Below are 27,433 nucleotides of genomic sequence, written 5' to 3' on the forward strand. Positions count from 1 at the left end.
GACCTACGGGACAGTGGAAGATGCATTGAGCACTACATTGTAGACTTGAGCACTGAATGTGGCAGTCAAATTGGGGGTTTTGCAATTGGATGCATATCAGTGCTGGGGGAAGCAATTAAATGCCTTACAGTGGTCAGTGAAGCGGTAAATGCATTCAAATTCTGAGAATTTTTCTTCCAGTCAAGGGGCTTTTGCCTAAATCCTACTCTAAACTGTGTTATACAGTTTTAGTGGTATCTTGAAGCTTGAAGTTGACAGGTTTGAACAGTCAAACAGTCATTTACTGATTCTGTACCTTCTGGTACAGTCAGGTACTGTTCTGTGTCAACTGTGGGGCTGATTACAGTCACTGTACAGAAGTACAGAGTGCAAAATACACTGCTGTTTTTCACTGTAATTGCAGGGCAGATGCTGCTTTAATATCAGAGTACTGCTGATTGTACAACAGTGCATTTAATGATGCAAACACAGTTGCTGTTCGGATACTGCAGCAAGCAGTAAACAGTTATAATTCTCTGTTTAATTGGGAGAAACATTTGCAGGTACAGTTCCTGTTGTTCCGCTGCAGGAATTAAATTTTTTGAGCACAGTTCAAGTGCCTGTGTGCACTTGGTTTGCAGGGAGTCAGGCACCCAAGTGTGGGTTATATTTTCTTGCTGATTGTAATGGCTTCATCCTCGGAGTCCTCTCTTCTTAATATTAAGAAGTTGCAGGGTGCTGCTAACTACCCGATGTGGAAAAAGATGGTCCTGAATGTGCTAATCCCACTGTACACAAAGGTGTGAAGCCCACTGGCACATCTGATGATGCTTGGGCACTGGCCGATGTGTCAGCAAAGTCCATAATTGAATTGTCACTCCATGAGAGTGTTGTTTGGAATGTGGACGGTGAAAAAACAGCCTGGGGTGTGTGGAAAAAGCTACAGGACACATATGAGCAGCAAAGTGTAGCCACAAAGATATATTGTTTGCGCAAGTTCTTCAATCTGAAGATGAAGGAAGGGATCTCCATGGATGCACATCTCAATGAGTTTAATTCAATTGTTACTCAACTTGCGAATCAGAAGTATGTGGTGGATGAGGAAACCAAGGGTATGGCACTCTTGATCTCTCTTCCTGAAAGTTGGGATACATTCACCACAGCTGTAACAAATGCAAACACTTTCATAAGTTTTTCAGATATCACAGGGCTGATTTTGCAAGAAGAGCAGAAGCTGAAAGCTCAAGATGTAGTAAAGCCTAACAATGCCTTGAATGCAAGGGGGAGAAGTCAGCAAAGAGGCAAATCCAAGGAAAGGGGAAAAGGCAGGAGCAAATCCCGCTCCAACAAAGATGTTGAGTGCTACTACTGTGGCAAAATGGGACATACCAAAAAGCAGTGCTTTAAACTGAAAAATGATAAGAGAGACAAAGCCAAGGACACTGATGCGTCAGCTGCAAAGGCAATTGTACCAGTAAGCAAGGGCAAGAGCAGTGTGAAGATTGAAGAGCTTCATTCTACACACGGTTATGACAGTGAGGGAGAGGTTCTATTTCTCTCTACTTTGGATGCTCATTCTCTCCATGCAGGAGATTTTGCAGACATGCACTCTTGGATCATTGACTCAGGTGCCTCATTCCATGTTACACCTTACAGAGAGTTGTTTGTCAGGTATGCAGCAGGTAGTAATGGAGTTGTGTTTCTAGGGGATAATCATGCATGCAGTATTGTCGGTGTTGGAGATGTCAGGCTTGTATTTGCTGATGGTACTCAGCTTATGCTTCACAATGTCAGGCATGTACCCGAAGTCAAGAAAAATTTGATTTCTACTGGTATGTTGGATGACGAAGGTTTTGTGACCAGCTTTGGTCTGGTTTCCGGAAGGTCACCAAAGGTGCCCTGGTTGTTGCCGGAGGTTCTAAGGTTGACACGATGTATACTCTTCATGCTAAAGTATGTAATCATACTGATATTCATGCCACCGAGCTGCCGAATATTTCTATGTGGCATAGCCGGATGGGACATATGAGCATAAGTGGAATGGAGCAATTGGCTCGCCTTGGCTACTTACTGTCTCTGAAATTTTCTGATTTAAAGTTTTGTGAGCACTGCATATATGGTAGACAATTACAGTGTCCTCATAAGAGGAGATTAGGACATAAAGATGCTCAACTTGAGCTTGTGCATACAGATGTGTGTGAGATGCCTAGTCCTTCACTTGGAGGTGCACGGTACTTTGTCACATTTATAGATGATTCCACAAGGAAGGTGTGGGTGTATCCTCTTCGATTGAAGAGTGATGTCTTTCCAGTGTTCCAGAAATGGCTTGCTTTGGTTGAGAACCAAACAGGCAAAACACTGAAGGTTTTGCGGTCAGATAACGGTGGGGAGTATATATCTAATGCATTCAATGCATTTTGTGATGCTAGAGGTATTAAAAGGGAACTCCCTGCTCCTTACAGTCCAGCGCAGAATGGCACTGCAGAGCGTATGAATAGAACCATACAGGAAAAGTCCCGCTCTATGATGTCACATGCTGCTTTACCTCATGGATTTTGGGCTGAGGCTGTAAAAACAGCAGTACACCTCATCAATAGGTCACCGAATAAAATACTAGATGGCAGAGTGCCAGAGGAGCTTTGGACAGGAAAACCTCCTTCCTATAAGCACTTGAGGGTCTTTGGCTGCACTGCGTACGTGCATATACGCAGAGAAGATCGCAGCAAGCTTGATCCTAAGTCTCTTAAATGCATTTTTCTTGGATATGGTGACAGTGGTGAGATGGGTTACCGCCTATGGGATCCTGTGAATAAGAAGCTAATACGCAGCAATGATGTCTTATTTGATGAGTCATGTATGTTTAAGGCAGCAGATAAGCCTTCTGATGCTTCAGAGGTTGACATTGATGACTGGGGACATCCTGTACAGCAGGCTGCAAATCAGCCACAACAGCAGCGTAATCAGCCAATGCATGATGCTGCAGCAGGTCCAAATGGACAGCCCGCAGTGGCGGAAGATGTCCTACAGGATATGCCACCTTTGGAAGATCTCCCAGGCATAATTCTGCAGCCTGATCTACTGGAACAGCCACCTGTTTTAGGTGAGCAGCAAGCTGGACAGCAAGACCAATGGGTCCGAAGGTCCACTCGACAAATGAGGCAGCTAGACAGATTTGTTCCAAGGGCAGATTTTATTATGCTTACAGACTGTGGAGAACCTTCCTGTTACAAGGAAGCCGTGCAAATGCATGATAAAAGGCTATGGGAACTAGCCATGAAGTCTGAAATGGGCAGTCTCCATAAAAATGGTACTTGGGAATTGGTGCAGTTGCCTAAGGGCATGAAAGTACTGCCATGCAAGTGGGTGTATAGATTGAAAGTCACACTTGGAGCTAAGCCAAGGTATAAAGCCAGGTTGGTTGCCAAGGGCTTTAAGCAGGAGTATGGTGTCGATTTTGATGAGATCTTTTCTCCAGTGGTTAAGATGACCACACTCAGGATTGTACTTGCTTTGGTTGCATGTGAGAATTTGGAATTATGCCAAATGGATGTGAAGACAGCCTTTCTTCACGGTGATCTTCATGAGGAGATCTACATGCAGCAGCCAGAGGGATTTGCAGTCAAGGGCAAGGAGTCACTTGTATGCAAGCTTAAGAAGAGCCTTTATGGGCTGAAACAGGCACCAAGGGAGTGGTATAAGAAATTTGATACCTTCATGAAGTCCCAAGGTTTCAGGAGAAGTGATGTCGATCACTGCCTATATACCAAAAGGGCTGCAAATGGCAGCTTAATCATTCTCATTTTATATGTGGATGACATGCTTATTGCTGGTAAAGCTCGTAAGGAGCTTGATGACCTTAAGAAAAGATTGCATGAGACCTTTGATATGAAGGACCTTGGTGATGCAAATCACATATTGGGAATGCGGATACGGAGAGACAGGGGACAGCGTTTGTTGTATTTGTCTCAGACTGAATATATTGGCAAAGTATTGCAGAGGTTTCATATGGAGGGGGGGAAGACCCTTAGTTCTCCATTGCCTCCATATGTGAAACTCAGTGCAATGGATAGCCCACAGTCAGATGCTGATAGGGCTGAAATGGCCAAGATTCCGTATGCTTCAGCTTGTGGCAGTCTCATGTATGCCATGGTTGCTACCATACCTGATATTGCGTTTGCAGTGGGAGTGGTTAGCAGATATATGGCAAATCCAGGCAAGAAGCATTGGAATGCAGTGAAAGGTATCATGAGATACCTGAAGGGCACACAGGAGTTGTGCATATGCTTTGGCAAGCTGGATGCAAAGGTGCATGGTTATGTGGATTCAGATTTTGCTGGTCATCCAGATAACCGGAAGTCTACTACCGGTTATGTTTATACATTCACTGGAGGTGCAGTGTCATGGATGTCAAGGATGCAGCAGTGCATAGCCCTGTCTACCACGGAAGCTGAATATATTGCAGCCAAAGAGGCATGCAAGGAGGCCTTATGGCTATCTCGGCTAGTGGGAGACTTGGGCATTACAGGTGATATTCCATTGTTGCATTGTGACAGTCAGAGTGCTATTCAGTTGGCACACAATCCTGTCTTTCATGCAAAGACAAAGCACATTGATGTGAAGTATCACTTCATCAGGGAGGTAATAGATGATAAGCTGATTCAGCTTGTCAAGATTCACACGGATGACAATCCAGCAGATTTGTTGACAAAAGGCTTGCCTGCAGAGCGGTTTGCACATTGCCGACAGTTGATGGGTATAGGTTGAGCCTCATTTTGGCCTTGTACTCCATTTACTTGAGGGCATATTGCCTTTAAGTGGGAGGTTGTTGGGGTAAAGGCACTATGGCCACCCCAGTACAGTTAGTACACTTAAGTACAGTTAGTACTTTTATTGTTAAGTACACTAAGTACGGTGTACTTAGTGTTGTAACCTTATCCATTGATATAAAAGGTTGACTGTGTGCTAGGGGAGGGACACACATACTTCATTATCCCCACACTCTTGTGTCTACTTGTGTGTCGGTGTGCTCTCTCTTTCTCTCTCACTCCCATCTCACACCCTCGACAAAAAAAATTCTCCAATTCTTCTGCAAAGATGGGGGCGTGTTTCAAGGTCGAATAATGTTTAGCAGCCTGCTTCTCCGTATGATGAAGAGTCATGCTGCTTTCCCGCCCTTGTTGTAACCTCAGTCGTAAAATACAGCAGAGACACTCTCATTTCTTTATGCAATCGCTAGCTCTCTCGTGGAATCTCACGCTCATAATTTACTGCAGAAACACTCATAAGAGCTCTCTCTCTCTCTCTCTCTCCACACAGCTAGGGCCCAGGACCACATGTCGGGCTGGACCCCCGCGAAAGTATTTTATTTCTTTAAGAGAGAATCTGTTACAAGAGTTCAGCGTAGAGCTGCCTAATACAAAATCCAATGTGAATCCATATTACAAGAGCTTCAAGCTCATTTCAAATTGGCAACATGCCACTTGTCTAAAATCTAGACTAAGTCCTATAACATGCCACTAAGGGCAACTCTGGAGTCTTCGAAGCACTTGGTCACGCGAACTGCCTCCTAGATGCTTGTTAGGCTCCCGTAGCGCTTAGGAAAATAACTCTTCCTAGTACCTACAACAATTAATTAAAGCGCACCACCATGGCACCCATTAATTGTTAGCGCTTTGCATGCAAACAACACATTGTGGACTAGTTCTAGTCACGGTGGGCATCCCCACTGAATACATGTGCACACATAACAAATATAAAAAAACATATTTATTCTTTGGTTGATCGGAGTCAACACTCTTGATTATAATTAAGAGGCTTTAACCAAGGGTCGAGGCGCCTTAATTATAGTCAAGTCTCTCCAACCAGAGTAATGGTCAACTGTACATATTTACATTGTGGTGACATCCCCTCTGCTTCTATTCAGTTGACCTCAACTGAAAAGCTTCCTTGTAAACATCCAAAAGCTGTGGATGATCGGATAGCATGTCTTCGTCCATCCACTTGGCATCTAATGCCATATAATTCTTGAATTTTACAAGATACTTGCAAAACTCCTTGCTCTGAGGGCCTTTGCGTACAATATGCTACACAATTTGCTCTGGCTGAAGGACCTCCTCCAACTCATCCACTTCCGGTGGATCCTCTGATATTGGCTCTGTAGCCCCGACTCACATGGAATGCATTGTGAATCCTCAAATGCTCTGGCAATGATAACCTGTATGCAACCTCATTTATTCTTTCTGTAACCCTGAAAGGGCCATAGTATCTGGGAGATAACTTTGCATACACTTTCTGTTTGCCTTTAAACTTGCGGAGCCTAGCTTTTTCAAACTTCAAAAGTACCCAATCCCCTTCCTTGAGATCTAATTGTCTCCTATGCTTATCTGCAGCTCTTTTATGTTTCTCTTGAGACCTTTCGATTGCTGTCTGGACTTGGCTGTAAGCTGTCTGCAGGTCTCTCACAAACTGATCAGCTGCAAATATTTCATCCTTGGTCCTGAGGATAGGTGGCAAAATCACCTTTCCATAAATGACCTCAAAGGGGGCTTTCCTTGTAGAGCTGTGCACTGTATTATTGTAAGCAAATTCTACCAATGGTAGGTACTTTTCCCAGTATGAACCTTGGTCACCCACATAGCATTTCAGCATATCCAATGTTGTAGAATTTGCTACTTCACTTTGACCATCTGTCTGGGGATGGAAAGAAGAAGAAAATTCAGATTTTTCCCATGTTATCAAATAAAGCTCTCCAGAATAGACTGGTCATTCTGGGATCGCGATCACTGACAATGGACTTAGGCATACCATGGTGCTTAATGATCTGTGCCATGAAAAGCTTAGCCATATGATCTGCCTTTATGGTTTTGCGAACCGGAATGAAATGAGCTTGCTTGCTGAATCTATCAATGATAGTCCAAATCTCACCATTCCCTGACTTTGATCTTGGCAAATAAAAAATAAAGTCCATTGTAATACTTTCCCATGGTGTTTGAGGCACGGGAAGAGGCATAAGTAGGCGAGGTGCCTTCCGTCTATCATACTTCACTTTCTGACACGTAAGGCATTCAGTAACAAACTGATGTATATCTTTCCGCATCCCTGGCCAAAAGAAATACCTCTCTAGTGCTAGAGTTGTTGCTGTAATTCCTCTGTGTCCAGCATAGGGTGGTGCAAGGCATTCCTCCAAAATCTTTTTCCTCATCTCCTGGGTGATGCATAGGCAATCATCTTTCATTAGATACCCATCTTTGAGGGAATAGTGACTGGTGGATTGCCCCTCTTGCATTTGCTGTAAAATCTCACCGAAATTTGCATCATTAGCATATTGTTCCCTCATGCCTTCTAGGTCCTGATGATAGGCAATAGTCACATTATTGACCTGGGGTCTTCTGGACAAGGCATCTGCCACTCTGTTCCGAATTCGTGGGGTATGGAGAATCTGAAAATGGTACATTGACAACATGTTTGCCCATTTCATATGCTTCTCGGAAAGCTTGGTCTGAGTCAAAAAGTATCTCAGACTTTGGTGATCTGTTTTAACAGTAAAATCTGCACCCAAAAGATAGTGCTTCCATGTATGGATGGCATGAATTACAACCAATAACTCTTTCTCATAGATTCCCAGATATCTCTCTGCATGCCGGAGTCTTCTGCTCTCATAAGCCACTACATGACCATTCTGATGCAATGCAGCCCCAACACATTCCCCACAAGCATCACAATCCACATCAAATGGTTGATACAAATCTGGAATGATTAAGATTGGCTCTGTAGTCAGCCTCTCCTTGAGTGTGGTGAAAGCTGTCTTTTGAGGAATTCCCCACCTGAAAGCTGCATTTTTCTTAGTAAGATCGTGGAGTGGAGCGGCTATATCCGCAAAATGCCTGATAAACCTTCTGTAGTAAGAACACAGGCCTAGGAAACTTCGAACTTCATGCACAGTTTTCAGCTCTGGCCATTCCTGAATGGCACGAATCTTTGCTGGACCCATCTGTATCCCATTCTTGGATATTATATGCCCCAAATAATGGATTTCTTCTAGGAAGAATTCACTTTTCTTGCTGTTTGCATAGAGCTGATGATTTCTCAGCTCTTGAAAAACTATAGCAAGATGTTCCTTGTGCTCTTCTTCGGAGTTAGAAAAGACAATTATGTCATTGAAGAAGGTACCAGCGAACTGTCTGTAGGGTCGGAAGATACGATCCATCATTCTATTGAAGGTAGCTGGGGCATTGATCAATCCAAAAGGCATCACCAGATATTCATACAACCCAAAAGTAGTGCAGAACGCCGTCTTGTGCACATCCTAAGGCTGTATCCTCACTTGGTGATAGCCACTCTTTAAGTCTATCCTGCTGAAAACTGAAGCTCCATTTAACTGATCCAGCACATCATCAATGCATGGAATAGGGAATCTATTCTTGATGGTCATTTTGTTCAGTGCACGGTAATCGACGCACATACGGAATGAGCCATCTTTCTTCTGTACTAGCAGTACAAGGGAACAAAAAGGAGAAGAACTGGGCTGAATCAACCCCTTGGACAACAAGTCCTGCACCTGAGTCATAATCTCTTCTCGCTGAGTTGCACTAACCTTGTATGGGGGCCTATTGGGTGGCTCGCTACCATAGTTTTTTTCATACGTTACCATACGCATACGTCATACGAGTACGGAAGTATGATTGGAGTATGGTTCAGCCCTTGGGGCTGAAACATACGTGACCCTAGTTTTATCCAAAAAATTTCAGAAAAATATAGATTGATCATTGATCATTGTACACATTAAATTGACACAGAGGTATTAAACTGAAACTTGAAACTTGTATAATTGTATTAATTTTAAAGTCGTCAATCATGAGTCATGAGTCGTGAATCGTGATTCTTCATTCATGAAAGACTCCAGCCTCCAGAGACTGTAGTCATCTGGATTCTAGATTTTGATACATCATAGATGGAATCATAGATCATAGATCAATAATCAATACTACACCAAATTTCAAAAGGTCCAAAACATCATGATCAAACTTCAAAGGAAGTAGGTACACCGTATTAGTAACTACACCAAAACATGAAAGGCAAAACATCATAAAGAAAAGGCTGCCAGTGTGCCACAGCCTCAAGCTGCATCTTCATTCTCATCCTCTTGCTCATCCTCATCCTCATCATCATCTGCATCAATGCCTGCACCCTCCTCATCCTCCTCCTCCTCCTCATCACCATCATCCTCATCTGCCTCGCCATGGAACTCCAAAAGACTAGAGCTGCTTGAAGCTGCAGCAACATCCATCGTTCCTGTAAGTGTAACAATAGGGGCTGCAATGTCTTCTCCCTCTGTATCTGCTTGCCTCGCTAGCAGCCTATCATCATCCTTCTCCTTGTTGATCATTCTAGGGTCACTTCTATCTTCTCAAATCCCCTTTCCTTGATTTTGGAAATGAGACGTAAATTAGTATGGATGTATACTAATTTCTCGGTATTCTTTGGAAGCAGCCTATTCCTTCTTTTAGTATGGATAAGAGAGAATGTGCTCCAATTCCTCTCACAAGGAGAAGCACATGTGCCTTGCGAGAGCACTCGAAGAGCTAACCGCTGTAAATTTGGTGTGTGAGCCCCAAATGTCTCCCACCATTTCACCCCTTGGTGCATTCTCTTTTCATCCTTTGCAATCGCACGAGCAAATGTGCCTCACATGGATTTGTAAATATCCAACTCATCACATAAGGTGCCTTGGCTGTCAACATCATACTTGGTGTACCGCTCTATGGCATCCATCCACCCATCGTGCACCTCCTTGTCACTATCTGGATTTTTCTCTCTCCAAATAGGATGGAGAACAAACGCTGCCGCATGCAATGGAGAATGCATCATATTCCACCTGTCAACACATAAGGCTCTAACATCAGCCAGCTTTGAGGATTCAATCCCATCAATAGTTGCCATCTTCTCGACCATCCGATCAGTGAGTTCATATACAAGTCCCATGGTAGCCCCTTCCCTATCAGCCAGGCGAAGGATCTTCAAAATAGGTGCACAAAGCTTCACAATGAGTCTTGCATCTTGCCAAAATGAAGCACCCAATATAATAGAAGACACCTGTTGTGCTTTCACAGTGCGTGACACCTTTTCTTGCAATACTCATCACTGACAACCATGCGACGCAATCCATTGTATACCCTCTCATCCAACAAGTTTGCTAACATGATAAACATGTAAGCAAACCGTGTTTGTGCTGGCTTCACCAATTCCTTCTTGCTGAATTTTCTATACATTGCTAACACGGTGTGTTTCCGGGTAACAAATGTCACAATCATGTTAGCATGTACCAACACTGGCTTTATCCATGGAAGCTTTCCAATGTCCTCAAACAAGAGGTCAAGGCAATGGCATGTGCATCTAGTATAGAAAATGTGAGGCCACTCTTCCTCCACCAATTCTCCTACCCGCACACAGTTAGATGCATTGTCCATACACACCTGCACCACATTTTCAGCCCCAACATCAAGAATGGCATCTTTCAGTATCCCAAAGATGTACTCCCCTGACTTATACTACTTGTGTCCACGGACTTCAAGAAGGCTGAACCATATATGCATGAGACCATAATATTGATTATAGGCCGGCGTCGAGTGTCAGACCAACCATCACAAGTTATGGTGCAGCCATGTTTTTTCCACTTATCCCGAAACTGTAGCATCTCTTGATCTATGCATACTGCTTCATTAGTTAGCTCCGTTGTGCGCAAAACATTGTAGGATGGAGGCTTGAAGGTAGGCCCAACTTGGCCAATGGCACGAACCATCTCCAAAAAATAAGGGCTCCTCACCTTCCAATGAGGAATATCCTGTGCAAAGAAAAAACGACGGAGAGCAATGTATGCATCCTTCCGTGCTTGTGACTCCCATGCCTTTTCCAAGGTTCCCTTTGACGTCTTCAACTTCTTTTGCTTTGGCTCATATGCACTGCCAGATGCATTTCCACTTGCAGTACCACTCACTGAGGCATCTCCCAAATCAGCCACATCTTCAACAAGCTGTTTTGCAGCAGCTTTTAGGGCCACCTTTGCCTGCAATCTTCGACAAGTATCTTTCACATTTTCAGGAGGAGCAGTACACTTGTCAACCCCCAAGCCTGTGAGCCCAAGAAAATGTGCCCTTATACGGGTCGGTCCTCCATCCCATGAATGAGGGCAATATTTACATTTACAAGTGAATTGGCCCTTCCCCAAAGGCTTCAAGGCCTCTACAAATTCCCATTCTCGTCCTTTTTGTCTTCCCATTTGTAGATCTGCAAGCTGCAAATTTGCAAAAGAGGGCAAATAAGGCATTGGGCAAAGGAACAATTTCCAAAGAGGGCTTGAAGTCCTTGCAGGCTGCCCTGTTAGATGGCATCAACTAAAGAGAGAGCACTTGCTGCAAAACAGGAAAAATAAGCAGCCATTGCATTCACCTTGACACTTGGAGCAGGTAGAGCGTAGAGGCAAGCTGCGGGCTGCAACTGTAAGGTGACCACTCACCTCCAAAGCAAGTATAAGAGGGCAAAGGGCTGTCTAAATAGAGGGCAGCAAGGTGCTGAAGAAGAGGGCAAATTGAAGAGCTTAGAAGAGTGAAGGGCTGAGGGGACTCGGGAGTCGGGACTGAAGAAGAGGGCAGCACTGAGCAAGGTGCAGAAGAAGCTTAGAAGAGGGCAAAGGGCTGCAGCCTGCCTAAATAGAAGCAAACGTCAGCCTACATAGGCTCTTGAGGCAGCAATGGTCGGTGTGCAGCGGCCAGCCTGCAAGCAGAGCGTCGGTCGACGGTGAACAGTACGGAAGCCTTCGCAAGGATGTCGTACGGAATCTGGATTCCAATTTTGAACATCGCAGCCCAGCAACAATATAAGGTACGCATCCCGATTTTTTAACCCCCAAAAAAAGTCACGTACGGAAATCCGTACGGACGTCCGTACGTATGGCCGTACGGAAAAACTGACCGTACGCGTACGGATGCAATCATGCTCGCTACCAGGCATTAACTGATCTTCTGGTCTCTCTGGGGGTAACTCCCCTGGCAAAGCATCGGAAAAGCAATCTTTAAAGTTTACAAGAAACTGAAACTTATCTTTGTTTGCATCATTCAGCATGCATATCATTCTCTTTTTCTTTTACAAAAACCATGTACGCGGGAATTGCATACTTTATTGCTTTACCACATGTAACATTAGATACAATGGGGATAGTCTCCCCTTTATTCCTGGCAACTAAACGCTAGCTTTTTCCCCTATGCACAAACTCTAGCACTCTCTCAGGAAGAGTCAACTTCACTGCCTTGCGATGAAACCAAGGCATTCCCAAGACTACATCATGATGTTTCAGTGGAGAAATGAAGAAGTCTTCCTGATCCACATAACTCTGTACATGAAGACAGAGCTTCCCTATCAAGGGAGTGACTGGCACATGATTCCCACAGAACATCTGATCGGTATCCAAAGCCCTGCCCAACTCCTCCGTCTTTATTCCCAGCCTCAGGGCTAGGTCTGTTGGAATATGGAAGCAAGAACTAGAACTAGAAACTGGAAATGAAATAACAAGACTGAAAGACTAGAAATACCTTGAGAAGAGTGTAGACAAGACACAAGCTAGACTGATAGATTAGAATGATGTGACCCATTGAATATATGGGCCAAAGTACAAGACATAAAGCAAGAGTGCTTATGGGATAATTGTAGAAGTGCCACATGGCACACACTCAAGACATAAAGACTAGACTTAGACTTAGACAAATGTAGACTAGGAAATAGTACACTTAGTGTGCACTTATCTCCAACACCCTCCTTAAGTGGACACTAGGAGTAAGACAGAAAGACAAGACTAGAAGACAGACTGATAGACTGATAGACAAGATAGAAAACATGACAGACAAATGATCCTGAGACACCCCTCCTCAAGTGATATCCTCATATGGGTCCACAAGGGTAAGGACAAGATGGATCTAAAACACAGTCAGATTGATAGACAAATAGACAGACAGACAAGACTAGATAGACAGAAGACTGATTGTAGACAAATAGAAAGACCAAGACACTAGAACCCCTTGACCTACATCATCGGTGGTCAAGGTGGTAGACAAAACATAGAAGTAATCAGAAAGCCCACTTCTCATCATGTGAGGAAGGAACAGCAGGATCAGCTGATGGAGATGTTGCAGCAACATGGGCTGAGGTAGATACAGGAGCTGATGTAGAGGTTTTGGAGTAGCAGTCCCTCTCCCGGTGATTATCACGGCCACAAATGGTGCATGGATGAGCCTTGAAACAGTCCTTCTCCACATGATTAGTTTTGCTACAATGGGTGCAAGGCTTTCTTACCTTAGAACTTCCTTTCTTTGCTAAAAATGCAGTGTCAGTTACCTTTCGTTGTTGAGTTCTTTCTTCCTCTTGGAGAGCATTGATGATACCCTCAAGAGAAGGATTATTATGATACTTGAAGGTAGTGACAAGAGTAGCATAGGAGTCGGGTAAGCTTTTGAGAAGCACAGCAATAGCAATATCTTCGGAGATGGGAGACTTGACTGACGCAAGCTGAACCATAAGACTGCGAAGATAATTGACATGAGAGGCTATAGTAGCTCCTTCCTGCATATGTAGATCAAAGAATGAGATCATAAGTGCAATCTTAGAGTTTTTAGATCGGGCTCCAAAAAGAGTGTCCAAAGTGATCCATGCTTGAGGAGCAGACTGTATGTCGGAGATGTGATGAATGTAATCATCTCCAAGGCCGAGCAATATGATAGCATAGGCTTTGTCGTTCTTGGCAGCAACAACTTGCTCAGATGGACCTTCGGGAGCATCACGGTGAACAATGTCCCAAAGGCCTTCTTTCATAAGATGGCACTTGATTTTGATCTGCCAAGTATGAAAGTTGGACCCATTGAATTTGTCGATAGATATGAGAGAATGAGAGGAAGATGCCATGTGGGAAGGTCTTACCTCTTGCTAGGATGCAAGGGCAGTGTCTATTCCCTTACAATATTGCAGAAAATAAATGAGAGGAAGAGATCCCAGAAGCCGGTTCTCTCACCACTTTGTCAGGGCCATAGCATATGACAGCCCATCGAAGTAGGAGGAACCAGCAGTTTGCAGATATGAGGATTAAAAAGGACTGCTCAGCAAACTGAAAGAGACAATGTACAGTACCTTAGCAAGAACTGAATGCAGAACTGAATGCAGGTTGGGCAGAGATAAAAAAGCTTCAGCTCCTCCTTTATTTCGAACAGAAAAGGTACGGGCAGCAGCTTCAGAAAGTCGTGGGCAGCTCCTTCAGCTCACGAAATCAGGACAGAAATGGCAGGCAGATCTGCAGCAGTAGAGGCCACCTGAACTGGTACAACGGGTGCAGGTACAGCACTGGTACAACGGGTGCAGGTACGTACGGACGACGTCGAAGTACAGACGGCGTACGGTCACAGCGGAGTACGGACGCCTGTACAGACGGCGCTGATCTGTCAGGAGCGACAGCAGGAGCGGGTGCAGATGTGACAGCAGGTTTGCACAGATCTGGAGCTCAGATCTGGCAGAAATGATGCGCAGATCTGGCGCAGATCTGGAGCAGAAACACACAGATCTGTCGCGTAGATCTGGAGCGCAATGGCGGGGCAGAAAGAGGGGAAAATGTGAAGAGGGAGTGCAGATCTGCAGCGGGAGAGAGATCTGAGAAAAGGCAGACTTGAGGGGAGAGAAGAGGAAGAAGAGGGATCAACCTAGCTCTGATACCATGTTGGAATATGGAAGCAAGAACTAGAACTAGAAACTGGAAATGAAATAACAAGACTGAAAGACTAGAAATACCTTGAGAAGAGTGTAGACAAGACACAAGCTAGACTGATAGATTAGAATGATGTGACCCATTGAATATATGGGCCAAAGTACAAGACATAAAGCAAGAGTGCTTATGGGATAATTGTAGAAGTGCCACATGGCACACACTCAAGACATAAAGACTAGACTTAGACTTAGACAAATGTAGACTAGGAAATAGTACACTTAGTGTGCACTTATCTCCAACAAGGTCCTGTGATATGAAATTATCAGTAGCCCCTGGATCAAATAAAATTAGCCCTTGCCGGTCTCTGACTTTGTCCCATGATAGCAGCAATTCTCGTTCTTCTGAAACATGACCCAGTATGTCAGGAATTCCTCCTGCTATTGGCTTTTGCGGTCCCCGTGGCTTCTCTGCCTCTTTTCCCTTCGAAGTTGAAGGCTTTTCTGGGCACTGGGCAGCCACATGCCCCTCTTTGCCGCAGTTGAAGCATTTCCCATCTCTACGGAATTCAGCTATCTGTTCAGTGGTGAATGGAGATTTGCCTTTATATGACTTCGAAAACCGAGTACCCCTCGGCTTCTGAGGCTGAAACCCTTTCTTTTCAACCTTGGGATACTCTTTCTTTTCTGATTTTGAAAAATCAGTTTTCTTTCTTTCGGCACGTTCTGCATGCAAGGATAGTACCGTGGATGGATCTTGTAACGGCACAAGACTAGCTACTGAAGCTGAATGCATAAGGTCTTGAATGTTCTTTGCCCCCAAAGCATTCACTACTGCCTAGATTCTTGGACTGAGACCTGCTCTGTACTTCTCATTTGGGTTCCTTTGGAGATCTTTTTGAAAGGTGCAACGTGAAAATAAGCATCCCAAAACTTTTGGTTGTACACATCCACTGTATCTCCTGCATCCATATGCAAACTGTCCCAATCTTGAAGAACATGATCTCTAAACTGTTTAGGCATAAATTGTTGGTAGAAGGCTTTCTTGAAGTCTTTCCACTTCTTTGGGCCTGACCCATCTGTGGTCTGTGCACTCCACCATGCAAACTAGCTGTCGCTGTCAAGTGCAAACTGACCATTCTTAACTTGGAGGATTCTGAAAACTTTTCTGTACCGAATGCAGCATCAAACTGCTTGATGAACTACAATGCTTTGTCTGTATGACCATACTGTCCATTGTAGGTCGTAAACCTGATAGATTTACCTCCCTCTTTGAATTCCTTGGTCTCTCTGGAAGACTTACTCTTCCTGGACTTCTTGTGTTTCCTTCTTTTCCTTGATGGTTTATATGATAAAGAAGAAGATACAGAAGTCGAACTCGAGGTAGACGGTGATGGACTAGGAGATCGGTGATGGACTAGGAGATCGGTGATGATGCCTCGATCTCTTCTTGCTATGAGACCGTCCCCTATGAGATCTCTCTTTCTCTGGCTGTACACGAGAGTGTGCCTCTGGCATTGGCACATCATATCTGCATTAGGCATAGCTTCTGCTTGAAACAAATGCTGAGCCCTTGGATCCTTTCTGAGATTTTCCATCTCTTGTATACGAGTGCGTACCATCTACTCAAATTCTTGCTGAGTTTGCTGCACACTTCTCTGTCTTGGATGTACATCCCTACCTGTGAATCCTACTAGATAGGTGATTGAGCCATTTTCTTACAACTCGTCTGAGATCTGCAAGTTTCTCACACACACTGTGTATCCAACTGATGAACGCTGTCTTTGCTTTTCAAAGGGAAAAATTACCTCAATAAGAGGTGTCTTGCATTCACAACTTATGCCAGTACCGGGATGTCAACTCAAGGCATATACCCACAAAGTTGCCAAGGCATCAATAACTATATTGCCCCTTTTTTGGCCATTGCAAAAAGCATTCAGAATGCATCTGACTCATCTTTTCCTGAGCACAAAGGCATGCATATTCTTTTTCTGCAAATCTCTGATTATACTGTGTTTCTGCTGCTTTTCTGACAGTAAATACTCTCTTAGATAGGTGAAGACTGCTGGCAGAAACAGTCTTTGCAACTGTCTTTTTTTTTCTTGGGGGGGGGACAGTAATTGGATGGGTAACCGGCTGGTTACACTAACCAGACTAGTTGTGGTCTGGTTTGGTTGGCTCCCAACTGAACTCAACCCACTGTAGTCTAGTTAACCAGCTATGGTTTGGTTAACTACAGCCAAGGTTAGTTGGCCAAACCTGGTTTGTCTAACCAGTCTGACTTGGTTAGACCAACTAACTGAACCTGACCAGGGTTAACTAACCAGAGTTAACTTAACCATTGGTCTGCCACATCAGCTTGCCACGTGTCTTGCCACGGCATCTGCTGAGCTGGCTGCCACATGTGTTGCCATGTCATCACTGCACATGCCTGCCACGTCAGCGCCTGCCACCACCAAATCCTTGGGCTGAATACGGGCGACGGATTTTTTTTTCCTACGGCGTCGCGCATCGCACCCATTTGGGTGCCTCAATTTGTCCGTCAGCGCCCGTCGGTGTCTCCGCCATTCGTCTACAGATTTTCACACGGGACTTTGAAAATAATTAATGCGATCGGAACTAAGCGAGGCGCAGATCTGTAGTCATCTTCGGATACCGCTGGCGGAGGCAATGAAAAAGTCATTACGCGAGAGGGCGTCTCCCTCTGCGTGATAATTGCTGGTGCTTGCAAGAGGCTTCCAGTAGCATAATCCCGATCAGTAGGCACAGGCCCAACGCTTGTGATATGCACAGCATTTGCAGTAATCACGACGCCCAATTAGCGCTCGAGATAGACAAACACCTGCGCCTTACTTTTCACGCAATAGCTTACTAATATGACACGTGTACTCCTTCAGCAAGGTAGCTGCTCATTGCTAATACGTTGGGTGCAAAACTGCATCTCGGTTCTTGGCCTGCAGGGCTCTTCAGCTAACCACCGATCAAAATCACGCTACTCTCCCAAGCGTCACTTATCATCTCGAGAAACTCTCTTGCACTTGGATCGTCACAGTTTGGGAAAACTATGAGACCAGGCTCTGATACCAATGCAACCTTAGTCGTAAAATACAGCAGAGACACTCTCATTTCTTTATGCAATCGCTAGCTCTCTCGTGGAACCTCACGCTCATAATTTACTGCAGAAACACTCATAAGAGCTCTCTCTCTCTACACACACAGCTAGGGCCTGTTAGAATTATTGCTATAATTTAGCAGTGACCAATGTAATGTAATAAGTAGGCTAGGGGCACTTTTTTCCCCCTAACCACAGTTAGTTCACTAACGATGGTCAGTGAAGGATAAGGTTTTGTCACTTAGACAAAACCTATCACTCTATTCAGTTGTACAACACTCATCTAATTGCAACTATCGTTTTCAGCTCGCTCACTCTCCTGCTCTTGCTCTCACTTTGCTCTCTCCCCTTCTCACATTTGGTATCAGAGCAGGTTCTTCCTGCTTTTGCTCCTACTGCACATTCGCCTCCAGCTCTCGTCTTCCAACAGCTCGTCTTCCGTACAATCTGTACGGACTGATTCCGTACAGCTCGTACTGTACTTGCGATGCCCGTACCAGCTCTTGCATCAGATATCGTACAGCCCGTATTGTACTTGCGATGCTCGTACCAGCTCCTGCACCAGATGCTGTACAACCCGTACCTTTTTGTTGCTATTCTGTTCAAGCCGTACGACTGTACGGATTCTGTACAACCGTACAGTCCAATCGCAGGTTGTTCCATACTGTTCCAAGTCGTCAGTACTACAGGCGCATTCTGTACTAGCTCACTGACAGTCCGTATGTAGATTGTCCGTACAAGCTCACTGCCACTGCCCGTATCCCATCTGCGTCAGCACTGATCGTATAGTGTACTCCACTGTACATTTATTGTACATTTGCAGGGTGCCGTCCGTACGACTGTACCTGCTCAATACACATTTGGTGTTTGTACATTCTGCAAGTTTTCTTACTTGCAGGTGAATCTTGCAGATGTTTTTTGGCAGGTACACTTTGCAGGAAGCCATTGTTTGGCAGAGCAGTTTTTTTGGGCAGATTTGAGCATATTATTTGAATTGGGCATTTTGCAAAATTTGGGGCTTTTCTTGGATTTGCCCCAATTTCAACTCAATTTCACCTCAACATTTGGGGCTTTTGCAATTACACTACAATTTCGCAGTGAAATTTGGGGCTTTTGCAGATAGAGAGCAATTTGTGCAACATTTGGGGCTTTCAGACCATTTGCCCTTTTCTGGTTGCAATTTCAAGCCACAAGTTGGGGCTTTTGTGTTGGGAGAGCAATTTGACAGGTTTCAGTTCACACTGCCTTTCTGTGAGTGTTTTGAAGCGCTTTTGGCAGGTTTTGGGAGAAATTGGATGCTCTGGTAGATTACTGACAGAGACATTACAGAGATTTGAGTTGCATCTTTAGCCAGTGTTTGGCTGTGTTTTTTGGGATTGTGCACTCCATTCCCAGCAAGGGAATTCAGATTTGCATTTGCTGTATTTTCTTTCTCAGACATGGCCCAACAAAATCAGAATGATTTCGGTTTCAGTGGTCTCTCACAAGAGGATAAGCTGGATGGTACCAACTACTCCCTCTGGAGTTTTATGGTACGCAATATTCTGATTTCTCGTAATTTATGGGACTATGTAAGTGGGGATGAGTTCCGGCCAGCAAATGTGGCACCTAATACCCCTCCCCAACAAGGAGGAGGCAGTGGTCGTGCACAGGGTACAGCTGCATGAGATCATTCCTGATTCAGAGATGATTACCACTACTCTGAATTCTCTTCCTGAGTCTTATCTCAGCTTTCATACCTCGCTGAATTTGTCGTTGAGGGGGGGTGCAAATCCTCTCACTTTTCACGAGTTGATAGGACTTCTGCTGCAGGAAGAGCAGACCAGGAAAAACATGGCTTCACGAGCAGGTGAACATGCCATGCTCTCAAAATTCAAGCCTAAAGTAAAGGGACAGGCAAAGACTTCAGCAAATCAGCCTTCCAGTGGTTCAGGACAGCCTTCTCAAAAGGCTAAGGGTGATGCAGGTAAGCCCAAGAAGAAGGGAATATGTCATTACTGCAAAAAGCCAGGTCACTACATTGGAGAATGCAAGAAAAGGCTTGCAAAAGAAAAGAAAAACAGCTCCGGTATGGCTGTCTCAGATTCAGCTCCTCATGCATCTGACAATGAGCAAGCTACAGCCAACTTTGTGGAGCACGACTATGCCTTCTTGTCTTGCATTTCAGACTCTCAGTTGGCTGCTCGGGATAGTACAGCTACTTGTAATGATGACACTTATGCTTTTCTGACATGCAGTTATGATTCTTCCAAGGATGCATCAGCTTTCAGTATCAATGAGACACATAATACATGGTATTTTGACAGCGGTGCCTCAAAGCATATCACTTTTAGGAAGTGTCTCTTCACATCTCTGCATCCACCACCTGTTGGTAAAAAGGTCACAACAGGTAAAAAGGTCACATGTGCCAACAACTCCTCCTATTCAGTCCGTGGTACAGGAGAAGTTGAACTTACAGCCATTGATGGCTCAACATTGAGAATTTCTGATGTCTTGTATGTGCCTGGTATCACAAAAAATCTACTTTCAGTGTCCACTCTTAACAGAGCTGGATTTCAGGTCATTTTTGAAGATGACAAGTGTGCAATCCATGATAGAGAGCATGACTATGCCTTGAGATTGTCTGGCACTTTGTTGCATGGTCTTTTTCAGCTTGACATGTATGAGAAAAGGCCAGCACATGCTCTTGCAGTTTCCACTCCTGCTGCTATGTAGAATGCGGAGTTATGGCATGATCCGGACTCAAGATACAGACATTACGCACAGATAGAGGAGGGGAGTACTTGTCTGCAGATTTTGATGCTTTTTGGAAAGACAAGGGCATTGTACATCAGCTTACAGTGAGGCTAACTCCTCAGCAAAATGGCAAAGGTGAGAGGAAAAATCGTACTCTTATGGAGATGGATAGATGTATGCTAAAAAGCAAAAAATTGCCTCACAAATTTTGGCTTGAAGGTCTCATGTGTGCCAATTATGTTTGAATCGGGCACCCACAAAAGCTTTAAAGACCAAGACTCCCTATGAAGTTTGGCAAGGGAGAAAGCTTTCTGTGGATCATTTCCGTGTCTTTGGATGCCTTGCATATGCTCATGTGCCTGTTGAGTTTCGGCATAAATTGTCTGATAAGGCAATCAAATGCATTTTTGTTGGGTGCAGTGCAGAGAGCAAGGGCTACCGTCTCTACAATCCTGTCACACGCAAGATTATTGTCAGTAGAGATGTAATATTTTCAGAAAATTCAGCTCACACTCAAGCTGAATTTGATATGCCTTCTTCTTCCGGTGATGTCTTTGAGGGGTTACTACCCATTGCCTTGGGTTCCCCTGCTGATATATCTGATGAAAATCAGAATTTTCAGATACCTCCACATGCTCCAATCTAGCTATAGGATGTCATACCACCTCCGCAAGCCGTGGAAGAGGTTGTTCAGCAAGAAATTGCAGATATACATGCAGCAAAAACAGTCCCAAATTGGCTGTTACAGACTCTCAGGGAGAGTAAAATTGATGCTCCATTACCTGGCAGAACTCGGAGTGCAGTAAGGCATGGGGGAGGTGCTCTTTCAGTTGAATCAGCTTATGCAGGTACTCTTCTTGATGAGGAGGAACATGAGACATTTGAAGAGGCACAGGATAATGTGCATTGGATGAATGCCATGCACGATGAGTTGTAGTCCATTCAAAAAAATCAGACATGGGAAGTTGTTGATTTGCCACTAGGTAAACATGCCATAGGTACACGGTGGGTTTTCAAAGTTAAAAGAAAGCCAGATGGCACCATTGACAGGTACAAGGCAAGGCTGGTCGCAAAAGGATATGCTCAGAAAAAGGGCATAGACTATGAGGAGACTTTTGCTCCTACATCCAGAATGACAACCATTCGGTCAGTTATCGCAATGGCTGCAAATTTTCAGTGGAATGTTCATTCGTTGGACATAAAAACAGCCTTCCTTAATGGAGACTTGTTGGAAGAGGTTTATGTCAAACAACCTCCAGGCTTTGAAATTTCAGGAAATGCACTTCAGGTATGCAAGCTAAATAAAGCTTTGTATGGGTTGAAACAGGCCCCACGTGCATGGTATGTAAAGATTCATGCCTTTCTGACCTTTCTGACCAGCAAGGGGCTGCACAACAGTCCAATTGAAAGCACCCTCTACATCAAGAAGGATGGGAGGGATATTTTAGTCATCATTCTTTATGTAGATGACTTACTACTCATAGGGTCAAATGAAGATAATATTGCAGATTTTAAAGCTGAATTGCAGACCACTTTTGACATGTCAGATTTGGGGCTGCTACACTTTTATTTGGGGATCCAGTTCACTCAAGAGCAAAGGGGCATCGGTATGTCTCAATCCAAGTATGTGCAAAAACTCTTGGATAGATTCAACATGCAGGATTGTAAGCCCATAGCTACTCCCATGGAGCCGGGGCTGAAGCTTACAATGAATGAAGCAGGTGAATCATTTGATGTCACACTCTATAGTCAGGCTGTTGGATGCCTCATTTATCTCTGCAATACAGGACTTGATATTCAGTTTGCAGTTTCTCAGGTGAGCAGATATATGCACAGCCCAAAGACTATGCATTGGCAGGCTGTAAAATGCATCTTCCGTTATTTGCAAGGTACCAAGTCTTTTGGCTTGATGTTTCCCAGGGGGGGTGACTTGCAGATGCATGCCTACAGTGACTCAGATTGGGCTGGAGATTATGACACTAGGCAGTCCACAAGTGGCAATTGTTTCTTTTTGGGTAAAGCTTGTATTTTTTGGTTGAGCAAGAAACAATCTACAGTGGCTACCTCTTCATGTGAAGCTAAGTACAGGGCAGCTTTCACAGCGACAGTTGAATGTGTTTGGCTGCATCGTTTATTTGCTGATCTTCATCTTTCATTGAAGGGTCCTTCTTCAATTCTCACTGATAGTTAGAGTGCTATTGCAGTGGCAAAGAATCCTGTGTTTCATGCTCGCACGAAGCACATTGAGGTTCACTATCACTACGTCAGAGAGAAGTTGCATGCAGGAGAGATCAGCATGATCTATGTGTCAACACATGACAATGTTGCATACATTTTTACCAAAGCACTTCCACGTGAAAAGTTTGAGGCATTTCGCAATGCCCTGAACTTATCTCCTTTTGGTGATTGATCATTTCCTTGTACATGACATTGGCACTGCAGGGGGGTGTTAGAATTATTGCTATAATTTAGCAGTGACCAATGTAATGTAATAAGTAGGTTAGGGGCACTTTTCCCTCACTTAGAGATTTTTTTCCCTAAGCACAGTTAGTTCACTAACTATGGTTAGTGAAGGATAAGGTTTTGTCACTTAGACAAAACCTATCACTTTATTCAGTTGTACAACACTCATCTAATTGCAACTATCGTTTTCAGCTCTCTTACTCTCCTGCTCTTGCTCTCACTTTGCTCTCTCCCCTTCTCACAGGGTCCAAGACAACATGTCGGGCTGGACCCCCGCGAAGGTATTTTATTTCTTTAAGAGAGAATCTGTTACAAGAGTTCATCGTAGAGCTGCCTAATACAAAATCCAACGTGAATCCATATTACAAGAGCTTCAAGCTCATTTCAAATTGGCAACATGCCGCTTGTCTAAAATCTAGACTAAGTCCTATTACATGCCACTAAGGGCAACTCTGGAGTCTTCGAAGCACTTGGTCACGCGAACCGCCTCCTAGATGCTTGTTAGGCTCTCGTAGCGCTTAGGAAAATAACTCTTCCTAGTACTTGCAACAATTAATTAAAGCGCACCACCATGGCACCCATTAATTGTTAGCGCTTTGCATGCAAACAACACATTGTGGACTAGTTCTAGTCACGGTGGGCGTTCCCACTGAATACATGTGCACACATAACAAATCTAAAAAAATATATTTATTCTTTGGTTGATCGGAGTCAACACTTTTGATTATAATTAAGAGGCTTTGACCAAGGGTCGAGGCGCCTTAATTATAGTCAAGTCTCTCCAACCGAACTTGGCACATCTTGGTTAACCGTGGTTAATCCTCTTGGTAATAAACCAAGTCTCCCCGACCGAAGTCAGGTTTACTTGACTAGAGTCAAGTGTCTTTGACCGTAGTCAATTCTTTGACCATAATTAACACATATAAAACTCTTTAATTATGATCAAATAAATGGTCAACTGTACTTTGACTTAGGATATTTACATTGTGGTGACACTTGTGCTCGACTTCTACCACGTGAGGATTGCCAGGTAGAATTTACATGTGGAAAGTCTTTCTCTCTCTCAGCCTCGTGGCCTAGGTTGATCATAGTCAACCTACCTTGACCATGGCCAAGGGTCAAAGATAGTGCTCTTTGGTAGAAGTCAAATATATTCTCTTTATTAATTGCTTGGAATAGTACACATTTGGTGTCACTCCAAGTAGGGGGAAGCCGTGGCATATAGCATGATTGAACATCTGTGCCAAGATCGAGGCCAAGACCTCCTGTCCATGTGCAAAGTGCTCAGTCTATAGTTGCTCATGATCCTGGGCTTTTTATTTGTGGAGCTGATGCAATATAGCTTACCAATACCCTTAATTTTATTAAGTTGGAGTTTGCTAGTTCTAGATGGTCACTATAACCTCTCTCTAACTGAGAGGAATACTCCTTGTGCGGAATGAAATGATTGGAGGCTTCGAAGTAATTAATCCATGACTCATCAGCTTAGCAAGTCTTATTTGGTTTTGGCATACTTAAGGCTTTCTCAAATTACTAGTTTGGAACATAGCTATACTAGTGGTGCCTTTACCACTAGCTTCAGACCCGCGTTTAGCCATATTTGCAATTTTATTTTGACACCTAGAAGCAAAGTGTCGAGGTTTCCCGTTGTAAAAGCAAGGTCATGATGATCTTTATTATCATTCTGACATTGTGAAGTAAAGTCATCCTTTGGTTTAGGATTGCATGGGGGTTTTTGACTTTGTCTTCTATTTTTAGCCATAAAGGTTGTATTATCCCTATTACCTAACTTCTTTTTCTGCCTTTTGGTTTGTTTAGTGATGAGGTAACCATGGAGCTGAGATCATGAGCGAGAATGCACTTTGTAAGAGAGCGTGGTGAAAAAATTATCCCACGAGTCTTGAAGACTCTTAAGAAGAATATTAATTGTAGGTTGATTAGGCATCTTCTCACCATGCATTGCTTAAAGATCTATTTGGTCTTTGAGCTGATTTACATGGTCCTTCATATTTTGGCCCCCTTTCATTCTAAGCTTGCTCAACTTCCTTTTATGACTAAGGCACCATGGCATTTTTTGGAAGGGGACATCCCTGTCTGATTGTATCTTAATTGGTGTATCGCAAAGGTCGCAAAGATTATGTGAGTGCGATGTGTGCTTTAATCGGATAGATCAATCAAGTAAAAGTAAAGACACCTACGAAAACGATTGAGACCTTCTAATTAAAGCACAGTTGAATTAACTACCAAATAAGGCCTAAGCCCTTACCTCTAATTGAAGTTGACCATGAATGATGATGATGCTCCCCCTCAAACCCAAAACCACCTCCAAGCAGCCGGTGCTCTTCTCTTGGTGTGAGAGGATCTCTTGGCCATTGTAATCACGTCTCTTAGTGTGAGAAGATATACTGGCTATCATAAACCCTTAAGAGGATATCAGGGTGTGAGATGATTACACGAGGGTAGTTCTCTATGAGGAGGGTCATTGGGTAAAGCAGGGCCCATGAATTACAAATGGCAGTTCGACAAGCAATGAACTAGGGTATATGGTACAAGAGGTTGGTTCTCGATGATGAGGCGGATACACAATCAATATGTGTCTTTGTAAGCCCTCAATGCGAGGCGCTTATGGATTTTGAAATAGTGCAAAACGGGCCTCCAAATGGCGAGGAGAGGGGGGAATACTTGAAGGTGAGGATGGTATGGCCTTATAGCCAGAAAAAACAGAAGGGACACCCTGTGTAGGCCCTTAAGGTGATCTCAGATGCTTAAATCTGTTAAAAGACCAGACTTTAAAGACCTGTAACAGATTTTCGTCAAGTTTCGTTGGTGGTGAAAATGGGATTTTGTTGAAATAATTTTGGTCAACGTCTACCTTGAAAACCTCTGATTTCTTTGTGCTATGGCAGCTTTCTCCTTAAGTTTTGTCGATGCAGGTCTTCTGCTTTGCTCCTGTGATCTGCCCTATATCGATGTCCACTGCTGATGTATCTTCTTATAGGTCACCGCTGATTCATAGCACTTTGATATTGTCAACTCCGTTCAAATTGCTGATTGCTTAGATTGTGATGCCGATTGATCGTTCATGATCTTTGATTTGTGGCCTCACGCTCATGATTTCTTTTGATTGCAACAGACAACCACTCTTTGCTTGATGTTGCAGGTTGGGGCAGTTGAGGCTGCGATAGCTTCTTTGTGGCGATGGTTTGCCGCTGGTGGTGTTCGCGCCTTTTCAGATCCTTCTTGTCTTTGTATGTAGGTCAGCGGATCGATGCAGATAGCTGCCGTTTGTTTCCTTGCAGATATCAATTGTGGGGGAAAAGCATTGCCAGCATTTGCTGGTTGCGCTATGTCAATGTAGTTGCAGATAGGTGTCACTTACAGGTCATGATCACGACTCGCCTGATTCAGCACAGAAGGGCAGAGAGGATGTCACTGCCCGCCACAAGGATTTTCCCAGCTCTGTTGCGTCGTATTAGCTCTCTCTGATAATGTTCATCCATTTCAGAGTTTTTACCTCAAGTCGATGTCTGATACAGCAGGTGTTACTTCTCTGAACATCTGCTCACCATTTGCAGGTCTCTTCTCCAGCAGAGATCTTATGCAGGAATCAGGTCCTTTGCTGCTGGTCTTCTAGGTCATGTGCTACAGAAGATCTTTTCTCTCTGCAGTGATTGGAGAGAGCTTGCCTCCACCTAGAGCTGCCTAGGCCTTCTTTGCACTAAGGCATAGGCTCTTCTTCTTACTGAGGGCCGAGGCTTACTGAGGAGCTTGAGTACTCAGGCTCTGCCTGTGTGTGTGCCATCTGTTAGGTGACCGTCCAAGGTGAGGATTCACAGGCCTAATAGGATGGCTCTGATACCGTGAAGACGCATTTGTGGACACCTTCTAGACTGAAGTGCCCTCTATATATATATACCTTTGTAAGGCTAGAATAAGTCCAATCATACAAATTTAGATTTTTTGTTGTTCTAAAGATAAAAAATCTACACAGAAAATAAAAGAGAAAATAAAAGAGAATATGAAAGAGAAGAAAAAAGAGGTAAACAAACACTTTTAAGAAAAACAAAAGGAAGACATACTTAGCAAGCAAAGCAACACTCATGTCGTCATCAGTGCCCAAGCATAAGCAGCTATACTGGGTTTCTAAAGACCCGCGGAGACTCTTGGGCAAACCCAATGCTTACTAAAATACGTCAAATAAACATAAGAGAAAGAAAACAAGAAATAAAGAAGAAAGGAAGTAGGTGACTAAGCAAAAATAAACAAGCAAGTCAAGAAACAAAATCTTCCAAAAAACTGGAATATCGCTCTCTCTCGCTCGCTCTCTCTCTCTCTCTCTCTCACTCTCACTCTCACTCTCACTCTTATTTAAAACGTAAAAAGCTAAATGGTCCTTTACACTTATGTATT

General features: G+C 43.9%; 1 protein-coding gene and 1 pseudogene across 1 annotated transcript in view; one reads left to right on the forward strand and one right to left on the reverse strand.

The window, feature by feature from the left end:
* Positions 1–27,433, forward strand: part of ATRX (P-loop containing nucleoside triphosphate hydrolases superfamily protein) — a 173,858-nt gene that overhangs the window by 50,150 nt on the left and 96,275 nt on the right. The gene's annotated exons all lie outside the window — the stretch shown is intronic.
* On the reverse strand, positions 423–11,269 carry LOC147903319 (uncharacterized; annotated as a pseudogene).

Source organism: Dipteris shenzhenensis, chromosome 3 (genome assembly GCF_047967505.1).
Source record: "Dipteris shenzhenensis isolate YYH24624 ecotype China chromosome 3, Dip_SZ_1.0, whole genome shotgun sequence".
NCBI classification, from domain to species: domain Eukaryota; kingdom Viridiplantae; phylum Streptophyta; class Polypodiopsida; order Gleicheniales; family Dipteridaceae; genus Dipteris; species Dipteris shenzhenensis.